The following is a 16,034-nucleotide window of genomic DNA, read 5'->3' on the forward strand; positions in this document are numbered from 1 at the left end:
CATATTTTTGCATTTAATATCACCTTATTTTTTCTAATTTACAACATTCATCTTTTTAAGATTTTGAGTTTCAAATTACCCCAAAATTCATCCCACCTGACCCAAGACAGCAAGTGATATGATATAGGTTTTACATGTATTATCATGTTAAACAGATTTTCACATTTGTCATGTTGTAAAAGAAAATTCAGAATAAAAGGGACAAACCACAATAAGCTTTAAAAAATCAATCTGTATTATGATTCCACAAGTCTATTTACTGGATGTGGTCAGCATTTTCTATCACTAGTGCCTTGGACTGTTCTTGGATCATTGTTTTGCAGTGAAAAAGTCTATCATAGTTGATTGTTGCATAATGTTGAATAATTGTTGCACATTTAACTCAGCCTCAGTTCATGTAAGTCTCTTGGATTTTACTTTGAAATCTTCCTTATCATTATTTCTCATAGAACAATATTATTTTATTAAATTCATATAAAACAATTTGTCGAGCCATTCCACAATTTATGGGCATTTCCTCAATTTCCAATTCTTTGCCACCAATAAAAAAAATACTATAAATATATTTGTACATGTGGATCCTTTGCCATTTTTATGATCTCTTTAGAACAGAGATCTAGTGATGATATTGCTTGACTAAAGGTTATGCATAACATGTTTGACCTATATTTGATTTCTTGCTGTCAAGGGAAGGGTGAAGGAGGAAAAAAGAGAGAAAAAAATAGAACACCTGGTTCTGCAGTGGTAGATGTTGAAGACTATCTTTGGATATGTTTGGAAAAATGAAATAATAAAATATTAAGTTCCAAAAAACAAAAAACAAAAAAACAAAAAAAAAAGAAAAAAGGAAATAAAAATAGTACTCGCAGTTTTATAGTTCTTTTTTTTTTGTAGGACATTTAATTTAATTTTTCAAATTCCAGAAATAAATATTTGTTTTTGCAAGGTGAAAACTCTATATCACTCCCATAATGTAGCAGAACTGTATCTTAGACACATTTTGCAAACTGAGCACAAGACTTCCTTAGGGCTTTTTGTAACTGAGAATAATCTATAAAGACAGAATTTACACTAACATTTGTTATTGTACCCATTCATATATCTATGTTTTTTTTAATTAATAATTTTTATTATATATATATTTTTATAATATTATCCCTTGTATTCATTTTTCCAAATTATCCCCCCCTCCCTCTATTCCCTCCCCCCGATGACAGGCAATCCCATACATTTTACATGTGTTACAATATAGTCTAAGTACAATACATGTGTGTGAATATCATTTTCTTGTTGCACAATAAGCATTAGATTCTGAAGGTACATGTAACCTGGGCAGACAGATATTAGTGCTAACAATTTACATTCACTTCCCAGTGTTTCTTCTCTGGGTGTAGCTACCTCTGTCCATCATTGATCAACTGGAAGTGAGTTGGCTCTTCTTTATGTTGAAGATTTCCACTTCCATCAGAATACATCCACATATAGTATTGTTGTTGAAGTGTACAGTGATCTTCTGGTTCTGCTCATTTCACTCAGCATCAGTTGATTTAAGTCTCTCCAGGCCTCTCTGTATTCCTCCTGCTGGTCATTTCTTACAGAGCAATAATATTCCATAACCTTCATATACCATAATTTACCCAATCATTCTCCAACTGATGGACATCTATTCATCTTCCAGTTTCTAGCTACAACAAAAAGAGCTGCCACAAACATTTTGGCACATATATGTCTCTTTCCGCTCTTTAGTATTTCTTTGGGATATAATCCCAGTAGTAGCGCTGCTGGGTCAAAGGGTATGCACAGTTTGATAACTTTTTGGGCATAATTCCAGATTGCTCTCCAGAATGGCTGGATTCTTTCACACTCCACCAACAATGTATCAGTGTCCCAGTTTTCCCACATCCCCTCCAACATTCATCATTATTTGTTCCTGTCATCTTAGCCAATCTGATAGGTGTGTAGTGGTATCTCAGAGTTGTCTTAATTTGCATTTCTCTGATCAATAGTGATTTGGAACACTCTTTCATGTGAGTGGATATAGTTTCAATTTCTTCCTCTGAGAATTGTCTGTTCATATCCTTTGACCATTTATCAATTGGAGAATGGTTCGGTTTCTTATAAATTAGGGTCAGTTCTCTATATATTTTGGAAATGAGACCTTTGTCAGAACCTTTGTTTTTAAAAATATTTTCCCAATTTGTTACTTCCCTTCTAATCTTGTTTGCATTAGTATTGTTTGTACAGAAACTTTTTAGTTTGATGTAATCAAAATCTTCTATTTTGTGATCAATAATGATCTCTAGTTCTCCTCTGGTCATAAATTCCTTCCTCCTCCACAAGTCTGAGAGGTAGATTATCCTCTGTTCCTCTAATCTATTTATTATCTCCCTCTTTATGCCTAAATCATGGACCCATTTTGATCTTATCTTGGTATATGGTGTTAAGTGTGGATCCATATCTGATTTCTGCCATACTAATTTCCAGTTTTCCCAACAGTTTTTTTCCGAATAATGAATTTTTATCCCTAATGTTGGTATCTTTGGGTTTGTCAAAGATTAGGTTGCTATATATGTACCCTTTTTTGTCCTTTGTATCTAATCTGTTCCACTGATCTACCGGTATATTCTTAGCCAATACCAAATGGTTTTGGTGACTGCTGCTATATAATATAGCTTTAGATCAGGTACACTTAGACCACCTTCCTCTGAGTTTTTTTTTTCATTAGTTCCCTTGCAATTCTCGACCTTTTATTCTTCCATATGAATTTTGTTGTTATTTTTTCTAGGTCATTGAAATAGTTTCTTGGGAGTCTGATTGGTATAGCACTAAATAAATAGATTAGTTTGGGGAGTATTGTCATCTTTATTATATTCACTCGGCCTATCCAAGAGCACTGAAATTTATTTATTTAAATCTGATTTTATTTTTGTGGCAAGTGTTTTGTAATTTTTCTCATATAATTCTTGACTTTTCTTTGGTAGATGGATTCCCAAATACTTTATACTCTCAACATTTGTTTGGAATGGAATTTCTCTTTGTATCTCTTGCTGTTGCATTTTGTTAGTGATATATAAAAATGCCGAGGATTTATGTGGATTTATTTTGTATCCTGCCACTTTGCTGAAATTTTGAATTATTTCTAGTAGCTTTTTAGCAGAGTCTTTGGGGTTCTCTAAGTATACCATCATCTCATCTGCAAAAAGTGATAGTTTAATTTCCTCATTTCCTACTCTAATTCCTTGAATCTCTTTCTCGGCTCTTATTGCCGAGGCTAGTGTTTCTAGTACTATATTGAATAGTAATGGTGATAGTGGGCAACCTTGTTTCACTCCTGATCTTACTGGGAAAGATTGCAGTTTATTTCTATTGCATATTATGCTTGCTGAAGGTCTTAAATATATGCTCCTGATTATTCTAAAGAATAGTCCATTTATTCCTATACTCTCAAGAGTTTTTAGTAGGAATGGATGTTGGATTTTGTCAAATGCTTTTTCTGCATCTATTGAGATGATCATATGGTTCTTATTGATTATTAATATGGTCAATTATATTAATAGTTTTCCTAATATAAAACCAGCCCTGCATTCCTGGAATAAATCCTACTTGATCATAGTGTATTATCCTGGAGATGATTTTCTGAAGTCTTTTTGCTAATATCTTATTTAAGATTTTAGCATCAATATTCATTAAGGAGATTGGTCTATAATTTTCTTTCTCAGTTTTCGATCTACCTGGTTTAGGTATCAGTACCATGTCTGTGTTATAAAAGGAGTTTGGTAGGACTCCTTCATCCCCTATTTTTTCAAATAATTTATATAGCATTGGGGCTAATTGTTCTTTAAATGTTTGGTAGAATTCACATGTGAATCTATCTGGCCCTGGGGATTTTTTCCTGGGGAGCTGATTAATAGCTTGTTCTATTTCTTTTTCTGAAATGGGACTATTTAAGCAATTTATCTCCTCCTCTGTTAATCTAGGGAGCCTATATTTTTGGAGGAAGTCATCCATTTCACTTAAGTTATCAAATTTATTGGCATAAAGTTGGGCAAAGTAACTCCTTATTATTTCTCTAATTTCCTCTTCATTGGTGGAAAGATCCCCCTTTTCATTTGTAAGACTATCAATTTGATTTTCCTCTTTCTTTTTTTTGATCAAATTTACCAAAGGTTTATCTATTTTATTGGCTTTTTCATAAAACCAACTCTTGGTTTTATTTATTAATTCAATAGTTTTTTTACTTTCAATATTATTGATTTCTCCTTTTAATTTTTGTATTTCAAGTTTAATTTTTGGTTGGGGGTTTATAATTTGGTCTTTTTCTAGCCTTTTAAGTTGTAAGCCCAATTCGTTAATCTTCTCTTTCTCTATTTTCTTCAAATAAGCCTCTAAAGATATAAAATTTCCCCTTATTACTGCTTTAGCTGCATCCCAAAGATTTTGGTATGATGTCTCATCATTGTCATTATCTTGGGTGAAATTGTTAATTGTTTCTATAATTTGCTCTTTCACCCAGTCATTCTTTAAGATGAGATTATTCAGTTTCCAATTACTTTTTGGTCTATTTACCCCTAACTTTTTACTGAATGTAGATTTTATTGCATTGTGATCTGAGAAGAAGGCATTTATTATATCTGCCTTCCTACATTTAATTTTGAGATCTTTATGTCCTAATATATGGTCTATTTTTGTATAGGATCCATGAACTGCTGAGAAGAAAGTATATTCCTTTCTATTGCCATTCAGTTTTCTCCAAAGGTCTATCATACCTAGTTTTTCTAATGTTCTATTTACTTTTTTAATTTCTTTCTTGTTTGTTTTGTGGTTTGATTTGTCTAAATCTGAGAGTGCAAGGATGAGATCTCCCACTATTATAGTTTTACTGTCTATTTCTTCTTGCAATTCTCTTAACTTTTCCTTTAGAAAGTTAGATGCTATACCACTTGTTCCATATATGTTTAGTATTGATATGGCTTCATTATTTATGATACCTTTCAGCAGGATATAGTTTCCTTCCTTATTTTTTTTAACGAGATCTACTTCTGCTTTTGCTTGATCTGAGATAAGGATAGCTACCCCTGCTTTTTTGGCTTTACCTGAAGCATAATAGGCTCTGTTCCAACCTTTTACCTTTACTCTGTATGTATCTCCCTGCTTTAAGTGTGTTTCCTGTAGACAACATATTGTTTTATAGTTCTTTGGGCATATTTCAAATTGCTCTCCAGAGTGATTGGATCAGTTCACAACATCACCAATAATGCATTAGTGTCCCAATTTTCTCACATACTTTTTAAAATTTATAATTTTCCTTCTTTATAATATACCCTATTTCTTCTTTGAACATAAATTCTTTTTATGGAATACATATACATATATATACACATTACTTGCTCCTATTTCACAGTTCTGTCACTTTGTTTCTTAGCCTGTAACAAATACTTTTGATGATTGCTATTTGATAATATAATTTTAGATCTGTTGAAGTTAAGTGACCTTCCTTGGTATTTTTTCCATTAATTCCTTTAACCATTTGTTCTTTTTTATTATTATAGCTTTTTATTTACCAGATATATGCAGGGGTAATTTTAAAGCATTGACAATTGCCAAACCTTTTGTTCCAATATTTCCCCTCCTTCCCCCCCCGACCTCCCCCAGATAGCAGGTTGACCAATACATGTTACATATGTTAAAGTATAAATTAAATACAATATATGTATACAAATATATATATATATATATGTGTGTACCAAAAGAACTGGACTTTGAAATAGTGTACAACTAGCCTGTGAAGGAAATAAAAAATGCAGGCAGACAAAAATAGAGGGATTGAGAATTCTATGAGTTAACCATTTGCTCTTACAAATAAGTTTTGTTATTACTTTTTTAACATAATATAATGATTTTTGGTACTTTTGCTGGCATGATAATGAATAAATAAAAAAATTAGGTAGAATTGTCATTTTTAATTTTATTAACTTTTCCAGTCCATGACTAATGGGCATTTATCCAATTGTGTGGAAATAACCTAGTTTGATTGAAATCTGTTTTATAATTGTGTTCCTGAGTTTATCTTGGCAGAAAAAATTCCCCAATAGTTTAATTGTCCAAATAGATAAGTATATAAAATAGGTACACAAATCCAATATTTACTGATAATAAATGATAATTTTACAATCCTATCATTCAGTAACACAACCCCATGTAGGTTCATTACCTACAGTTTAAAAAACTTTTCCCAAAGCTGTGATATCACAGTCATTAGAAATATATTGAACTTGAAAAATCACATATTGACATTATTTATGTTCCATTTAATTTTTTTTTATTTTGTTATATATTTTCCAATTGTGTTTTAAAAGAGCTTGTTCTGTATTTTAAAGTATTGTGTTGTTTTTGTGGCCCGTGAGTCTTGTATTGAACTGATTAAGAGCTAATAACCATTATATGACTTTCCTTATTTTGTGCTTTTACCCTTTTCCAAAATCCTATGAAATAAACATCCCCTCACACCTATACAAACTTGGACAGAACAGGTATCAAGTTTGTATAGGAATTCATCAAGGAGAAAAATACTTCTCCCAGTGAATTTTTAACACCTGAAATCCTTAATGTTAACGAATTCCTAGGGGCAATATTAGGTCAAAGGACTTAACCAAAATCATAAATTCAAATCTATTTCAGATTTGCCACTTGAACCAAAATCTTTCAAAGCTGAATCCACTATACAGCCTTTCAAATACTATCTAATTTTCCCTTATATTAAATTTAAAAAAATTGATTTGGCATTGCCAGTATAGTTTTGCTTTTTCTCATGCCCTATTATAAGGCATAGAAATATTATACCATTGGTTTCATAAGTTATATCAGTATCCTTCTAGTACATTTAATTAATAAAACTGTATTTTTACTACAATAGCTTATTAAATTATAAAACTGCTGAAGAGCATTGCAAAAAGCTGATTATAATTTGAGAATCTCACTCACACTTCCAATCACCTTTTTTTGGCTTAAGAATTCAGCCATTTACTTGTAACTATTTTTTTCTTTAATTGTAGTCTTCCCATCTACAAACTCATATGTTTTTCATACGCCTTTACAAATAATTTCTCTCTTAAGGGCTCTGGGGATTGAATATGCAAAGGGCAATACATTCTTTTTTATGCCATCTGTTTCAGTATATTTCTGATCTCAAAAAGTATTCCACAAACTTTTTCACATAGTTTTCATTTTCACTGTGAAAATATTCACACCCCAACACCATGATTAACATTAATATAAGTTATAGGTGCCTAAATCACATCCCTGTGAGTCATAGTACTTATGCCTTACAGCAGAAACTATGATGGCATATAACTTAAAATACATTCAGTAAGACGTGAATAATCATAGTTTATTTGCTTTTTTTAGTTCTTAAGAGAGTAAACCGAAGGAAAGTATTTAAATTATTTCATTGCAACTTAAGTTTACTTTAATCAACTTATATCCTGCAAAAAGTATGGAAACCATTAAGCATTGAATAGCTTTTTTTATCATTGTAGATGAAATGAAAGATTGTGGATAGTGTTCTGAATTCTAGTGTAGATATATAATAATGGAAAACTCGATTGGGAAAGAGAGAATAGAAATTCTAGCCTGACTTTGCCCCTGAATGATCCTATGAATTTAGCAAGCTGATTAAGCTGCACCTCGGCACCTAAAGATGAAATGCTAATAACCACTTCACATTTCTATTCTCAGAACATGGAAAATCACAGTGAACAATATGAGAGATATCATCTTAGTGTAGGAGAGGCAATTACAGAGAGTGAAAAAGAAAAATGGAAGTTAATTTTTGAAGGTGAAGAAGAGTTTGCTCAAATATTTCCAGAATCATGAGAGAGGAAGATTAATATTGATTCTATGTTATGGGGCAAGGACATGCCCATGTGTACATATTATTTTGTGTGAATTATAGGAATAGATATGGCTTGGAACGTGGCAGGGGGAATTTGAAATGGGGTAAAGTATGTTCTCTTGAGCAAATTCTTTGGTATTGTAACCTATGACCAGGGCTTCCTCAGATCCATAAGGGGTATTTTTCTTTTTGACTTATGGTCCTCATCAGGAAATTATTCCAGGCATATCTTCATCTCAGAGTTTATATAGATGTTGTTACAAATGAATGAGTGAATGGATGAATAAAAAAGAAAGATAAAAAGAAATAAATACTCAAGAAAACAAATTAATTTTTGTATAGAATCTAATCACTTATTTGGTGCTACAGAAAATTAAAAAAAAAACATAAAAGATACAGGTACACTTGAAGGATTAATAGGATCACAGGATCACATAAAGAAATATACAATACTTTAATACTTTTCAAAATGTATTGCACTTGTATTTACCATCAAGACAGTACTCTAAATTATAGTTAATCTCGGTCCTTTCATGGGGTCTTATATAATCATTTTCATGTCATAGTGTTTCTGTGGTTGAAGCTCATTCCAAATCCAAACATATTTTGAGACTATTGCATAGAAAATCTTCCTTTCCTTTCCAAAACAATGTTTATCAATTCTGGAGGAGGGGAAACCTCTTGCATTTGTATGTTCCACTCCACCTTCACTTGAGGTGCCTAACATGGGCCCATTATATATAAGAAAAAAAAGCAAAAATGGAAGGATTGAAAATTTACTATTGCTTCTCTTTTAAAGAAGAGCAAAACAGGGCCATTTCTCTGATTATAATGTGGCTTTCTCAGTCTTATGCAGTCATCTATTCTCTTAAAAAAAGACCCATAAGAAAAAAAAATAGAAATTGAGAGGGTGCTTATCACTTGTGGAATGGATCAATTAATTGTGTTGTATATTTATGGTATAATATTATTTTTCTTTGGGAAATGATAAGCAAGATGCTCTCAGGAAAAAAAATGTCTGTTTTCATTCATAAGGGCTTCTTCTTCTGATATACTAAGTCCAAATATCATAGTTGCTATTAGAATTCCATGTCACAATTTCAGGTTTTTGCAAAGATTCTCTCTCATATCTGGCATATATTCCATTTTATCACTTCTAGTTTTGAAGGCATCTTTTCTAATTCCCTTAGTTGCTAGAAGGATCTCTGCAATAAGGCAATATAATGGAGCAAACTGGAGTCAGGAAGTCTTGAATTCAAATTTATCTTGAGAAACTTTCTAGCTGTGTGATCCTGTGCAAGTATATTAACTTCTATTTTCCTCAATTACCTAATTTATAAAACAGGATCAACAATAACACTAACAGAATTATTGTGAGAATCAAAAAAGATAAGAATTATAAATCACTTAGCATAATGCCTGACACATATTAAGTGCTATATAAACATTAGCAATTATTAAATTAGCTTCATTTTTCTAAGCATTATGTCTGTTTCCAAAAGGATGTAACAGGTATAGTGAATTTTTTTTTGTCTATTTATCTTTTTATGTTGTTTTGTTTTGTTTTTTCTTTGTAGTTGAAACTTACTTAAGTGCTTTGCACAAAGTTTGCATTTGGAACTGCTGATTGAAATGTTATTCATAGCTTGAATTGAGAGAAATAATAAAATATATGTGTTTGTGGCATAAGAAAAGGCCTTTTGGAGAGCAAATTTTAAAAATTAGTTTATACACTCCTTCCAAGATTAATAATGTTAGAGAACAACATGTTGGACCCTATAAAGCCCAATAAGATGCCCAGGATCAAGACAGGTATGATTGAGAACCTGGCTTTGCTGGATCAATTCTGGACTACCTAAACCTGTTGGGAAAGATCTTCAGCTTGTGCAGCCTCGTGCTCAAATTGAAGTGGTATTTCTGGACTGCTGTCTACTGTTCCTTCATTAGCTTTGCCATCTATCAGTGTTCTGAAGATAAGAAACAGATGTAGTGCTCTCCATTTGTGCTGCAATGGTGTCCCACATCCAGAACCCCCAGTCTAAGACACCTCCATGGGAAATAACAATTCCTTAGCTCTTTAGCCTAGACTTCAGAATCCTAGAACTTTTGCTATTGGTTCCTGAGCCAGAAAACTGAAAAGGCCAGAAACTGGCTCATTCCTCATTCCTGTATTCACCTAGCAACCTTTGCTCCAAATCAGGGGTCTCAGATGAGGAGTCTATTGTGGACCATCCACCATTACAACCTTGCCTCCACTGTAGGATTGCCTATTCTTGGGCCCTGGTCCTGTCAGGGTCCTTTCCAGGAGAGTGAGGTTGGAGATTGATACAGGCCAGAGTAGCCAGGTTGGAGCTGAGGGTTTGGGACTCATAGCAACCAAATACTGATTAAAGTGAGAGAAAATGGTCATAGAAGATCAGAGCAGCAAACTAATTCTCTACAGAGATCCCACTCCCTGATTCTATATGAGAAGCCTAAGAGGTATACTCAATTGAATGTTTAGACATTGCTTAGTTCTATAATGCATGCATGCTTAATTTACATTATCAAATTTTAGCCACTGAATCTGGGAGATTTTTGTTATTTGAGATGAGACCCAGAAATATGATTTTAACTAAATAAAAGTACTGCTAGGAGCCAGATTCATCCCTTTTTTCAAACTTCATTTACATAGTAGAAGGTTTCCTAGAAGGTTTCTAAGTCACTATGGAACATGTGGTCCTATGCCTTTTCAGTTAATTTCATTAAACAAAAAAATGAATATAGTTTCTCTCCTTTTTCAGAGTATTAGGAAGTCTGAAAGTAACTGTAAGAAGTTTCCCATTTAGCACTCCAAGAGCACAGCAAACAGAGAGATGAGGGAACAGTAAAGTATATTAAAGAAGTGTAGACTTTACCCATTTTGAAGTCAAGGCATTTGTTTTAAGTCCTAGATTCTTAAAGTTTCCTAACCTAATATTTCTGATGACTGTTAGAAGATCATAAAGGCTAGAAGCATAACAAAGATTACTCTTTCTTTTCTGAAAGAATTGTGAGAAAGCAGGAAAGGAGAAAAATTCAGGGATCTTCTAGTTATCAACTTTGAGATAGAAGGCAATTGATGCTAAATTCCTTTCAAATTGCTAAAGGTAGGGGACAAACAGGAAAGACATCAACATTAAAAAAGCAAGCATTTTCTATCACTTGTTAGGCCCTGGTCTAAGACTTGAGACTTTGAGATATTTCCTATTTACTGTTATTGGAAATGCTCCTTGCTGAAATTCAATCTCTATATATTTTTGATATATATTTTCATATGTATAATTTATCTGATTTTGTTTTGCTATTAATTTATATAAATTGATTAATTTGATATGTGCTCATTATGGAACTGGCCTTTGATAGGAAGGGAATCAAGCCTCAGTTTGGGTCAAGACATAAGTTTGAGTCCTCTTTTCTCCATCAAGATTTAATAATTAGTAGATTGAATCTAAATATTGTATACCCTACACTAATAATACAGGGCAACCAGGTAGTGCAGTAGATAAAGTACAAGACCTGGAAACAGGGAGATTTATATCCCTTAGTTTAAATGCAGCCTCAGATATTTATTATATGTGACATTGGATAAGTAATTTTGCCCTGTTTCCCTTAGTTTCTGCATTTGTAAAATGATTTGAACAAGGATGTAACAAACCACTCAAGTGTCATTGCTATGAAAACCACAGATGGGATTATAAAGAGTTGGATATGAATGAAAACCTACTGAACTACAAAGAGTAATAATATTAAAAAAAATATAACTAAATTTCTAGCCCAATATCCCCTTTCTACAAGGAAAACAGAATGGCCAGTTTTAGGCCATTAAACCCTGGTTTTCTTCCTAGCAGAAATAAAATTCTTTCATAGAAAAAGATAGGGAGAAAAATCTTTTAAAATGTCTTTTCTTACTCCCCTGAACCACATCTATACCAATTGTTATGTACATAATTTTCATTGGCCAGACACATACAATACCCTTTGCTTGAAAAAGATACTAATACAGGATGAGTGAAAAGGGAAAGAGACACACAGGAAAAAAAAAAAAAAAAGAGTCTAGAAGTAAACAACTTTTCCTTGAAATCAGGAACCATGTTATTTTCATGATGTAGTCTTTCCAGAACTAATAAAATAACGAGCATGTAAAATATTCTTTATTATTGTAGAATAAAATAGAAGACAAGACAAGACAAGACAAAACAAGAGAAGGGAAGAAAAAAAAAGAGAAGAGAATGCCAGGGAAATTTTATCATTTTATGAAAGAGATAATAAATACTCCTTCCTCCGTATTCTGGATCATATAAGATCAACATTATCAATATTAAAATCGTGTTATTATTGGACAAAAAGAGAAGAGTAATATCTGCACAGCACTAAAGAATGGGGTGAATTATTTACATTGATAGTAAATAAGTAGTAATTATCATTTAGATAAGAGGAAGGTCTAATTTCTTTCTCTCTGATTCAGACTTTCTATACTGATAGCCTTCAGCTAAAGAGGAGAAATTTCTTTTAAGAGATACAAATGCCCTCCCAGCTTCTTCATTCATCCAACAGGAAAAACCACTTAAACAAAATTATTTTATTACCTTTTCTTTCTCCTTCCCAGCAGGAGAAGGAAGAATCATTAAAAAAAGTGTTATTTAAAGAGAATGTAGCTCCTTTTTAGGAGAATTCTTTGCATCACTAAATCTTTCCTAGATGATAATTTTTAAAAGGTATTTCATTATTTCCATAATGGCAAAAATAGCTATATGCATAGGACCAAATAATAAGCAAATGAAAGATTTAAGCAAAAGCAAAATACAATTGATCCTTAGCAAAAATTCAATTTAAGATTGTCTCTTGACTTATCAAAGTATATTAATAACTAAATTTTAGCATGTTATAGCAAGTCAATAACTAAAAATGTTCTTTAAAATATTGTACTTTCATATAGTCATCTTGTATGAATCTTGTTATATTTCATGAGTTAACTGACTGTATACTAATATGTTTAAATGCTGTAACTAAGTAGTTTTCTATTTACATTGTCTGGAGTATTTAAACAATATAATGGCTATATATGCTTCTTTTGCAAAAAAAAAAAAAAATATATATATATATATATATATATATATATATATACATATAGCACATTTTAAAGTTTTAGAAGCAACTTAAAAGGTCACATGATGAAATTATTATTGTACCCATTTGCAGAATTCTGGCTTGACCCCTCCCAACCCCTATCTGTACCCTCCCCTCTGTTTTGCCTAAATCTTTGTAGATATTACTGCATGTTAATATTTCTTTGTCTCTTTGCGTTATTTTTTTTTTTTCTCTGAAAACATTTATTTCTAGGATAATAAGATAATGGTTTAGGAGCTGGAATTTAAAAGGAGTCTAAGTACATAATTTTATATGTGAAGATACTGAAGGCAAGGTATTAATTGACTTGTCCAAAATTCTACATCTTAAGTGAAAGAGCTGGAATTCAAACCTAGGTTATCTAATTGAACATTCAGCATTTTTTCCCCCACTGTACCACTCTTGTTTTCCTTTTTCCTTTTCTTCCTCATAATAAATAATAATACATTGGTTGTATTTTTAAATAACATTTTGTTTCCTAGCTCTTAATTTTAGAGAAAATAATTGGAATGGCACAAAGTTTTATTTCAACAAATAACAATAAAAAGTTTCCTTACTTTTATGTATCTCTAAATTTTCTTTCTTTCTTTCTTTTTTACCGTCATTGGTCTCATGGTCCTTGAGAGAAGAAATAGACATATTTAAATAGGGACTAGTCCTGGTTTATTGTCTGTTATTTTTCAAAGGGTGAAGTTTCACTTCAATCAACTGCCACTTAGAAATTACACTCTTAAATATGATTAATACAATTTAATAGTTAATCTAATTTTTAAATTTTTGAGCTTCTTGAGGGCAGTGACCAACTGTTTTTGACTTATTTTTAAATGTTCAATGCTTAAAACAGTGCTTGTCACATAGTCTCTAAACAAATGTTGACTGACTCTCATTATCTTTCTTTTGCCGCAAATACTTCTACATATTATTTTCCTGCTTGTGTGCGCACACACACACACACACAAACACACAGTAAAATTAAAAGCATATTTCTCCATTCAGTGAAATACTCTTTACCTAATATACTTGATGATTTTTACTTAATAATATTTGGAAGCTAACGCAAAAACTGCAGACCACAAGAGGTCTATTCAGAAGGTAAATGCTGGTACATACTGAGCAATAAATATACCCTGCTGGCTTTAATAGAGTTAATGTAGCTTTCAAAAGTGTCTTATAGACAAACAGGAATTGATTTTGGCACTGGACAAAGCTAGCTCATTATGCCATCATTCAACAGTTGCATATTTTAGGAGAAAGCAAAATGTAATGAAAAAAAAAATTCATTGATCTTTGAATCAGAAAGAGAGTGATGTGTATCTGATGATTGATTGTTAACTACTGACATAATATTGGTAGCCAGCTAGTTTTTGAAAAAAATCTTTCTATTAATCTCAATTTTAAACTAAGAATAATAATGTTGAAATACATGTAAGATTGTTGTGAAAAATATTTCATATGCTGCAAAGTGTTTATGCAAAAATGAGATATCACTAATGATTCTGATAATGATGTTATTAGATGGGAAAAACAAAAATTCTTTTATACAATATGATTTTGGGGTAGGAATTTGACTTAATTAACAGTCATATGAATTTTTATTTATATGTATAGAAGCAAATTCACACCACATACATTTTTGAAACATGTTATAAATATGAGTAGCATATGTTTAACATAAGTTGTTGTTGAATATATATTATCCATAGCTTTGAAACTATGAAAAGAGTCCAATTCTAATACTAACTTATACACGAATCCTAAATTATAATAATAGCAATATCTCATGTAACTACTTCATTCCATTGTGTTATCATGTTGTTACTTTTTGTTTTATTTTGCTTTTTTCAAGAAATTTGTGAGATAAACAGGGCTGAGAGTAGTGTTCTGATTAATAGAATTTGAGATTAGTCCTATTGATCTCGACTCTATAAATATCACTGCTATCTATCTCTCTTCATTCCCTTCTGTTACCATCATAGTGGCAAAGATATCAATTTCCTCCCAGCTTGGTTTATTGCAATAGCTTTCAAAGAGATCTCCTGAGTCCATTTCTTCCACTACTGCAAATAAACAATATTATCAAACTAATTTTTGTTATGTACAGTTGTGATAACTAAGCAACTCATTCTCTTGTATTACTTTCCTATTTGGTCTTTTCTTCTTGTCAATCACCTTCTTATATAGCTGGTAAACTGAAATTTTAATAACATTTCATCAAATCATGCTACCTTCCCACTCCAAAATCCTTTATGTTTCCCAAATATTTTTAAGAAACATTAAAAGGTGCAAAGCTTGACATTCAAATCCCTTCATACACTAATTTCTAGCTAACATTCCAATCTTATTTTTACATCCTTCCTCTTAAGGTCAAATAGGCTTGCCATGTGCTCTGCTTACAATCATGTTATCTTTGTTATTAAGGAAGCTTTCACCTCTATCTAGAAGAGAGAACTCTCTCATGTTTCCACTTGTAAACTTAAATTTTTCTTCAAACACAGCCTCATATGTTATCTCCTATTTAAGTTTTTCCTGACATCTCATCCCAATTTTTTGCCTTATCTTGAAATTACTTTGCATTATTTTTTTCCCTTTGGGTTTATAGGATACTTTTTTATGATGTAGTATTTTTGAGGAAAATAATTATTTCACTTTTATCTTTTTTATACCTAGTGATTAGAACAACTTTCACATAATAGATACTTAATAACTTTAAGAAATTAATTGGATAATAATTTACTAAGAAGGTACAACAGCTAAATATTTATCTAGGTACTTAGAATAACAATCTCCGCTCTCAGGAAACTTGCATTCTGTTAATGAATGTTACTTCCAATGTTTACAGTGCAGCCAAGATGGTGGAAAGTAGACAGGACTTTCCTGAGTTCTTCATGGCTCTCCTGAGAATCAACCCTTACTCAAGCCTTTGAACAGATTTTGGAGAGACAGAACTCACAAACATTTGGAGTGTAATAATTTTCCCGCATAAGTTATCTCATAA

The 16,034-nt window shown here is 31.8% G+C and overlaps 1 pseudogene; it reads left to right on the forward strand.

Annotated features, from left to right (window-relative positions):
* Positions 1–9,642: 9,642 nt before the first annotated feature.
* Positions 9,643–9,964, forward strand: LOC141551155 (PAT complex subunit Asterix pseudogene; annotated as a pseudogene).
* The last annotated feature ends 6,070 nt before the right edge of the window (positions 9,965–16,034 follow it).

The sequence above is a fragment of the Sminthopsis crassicaudata genome, chromosome 1, assembly GCF_048593235.1.
Source record: "Sminthopsis crassicaudata isolate SCR6 chromosome 1, ASM4859323v1, whole genome shotgun sequence".
NCBI lineage: Eukaryota > Metazoa > Chordata > Mammalia > Dasyuromorphia > Dasyuridae > Sminthopsis > Sminthopsis crassicaudata.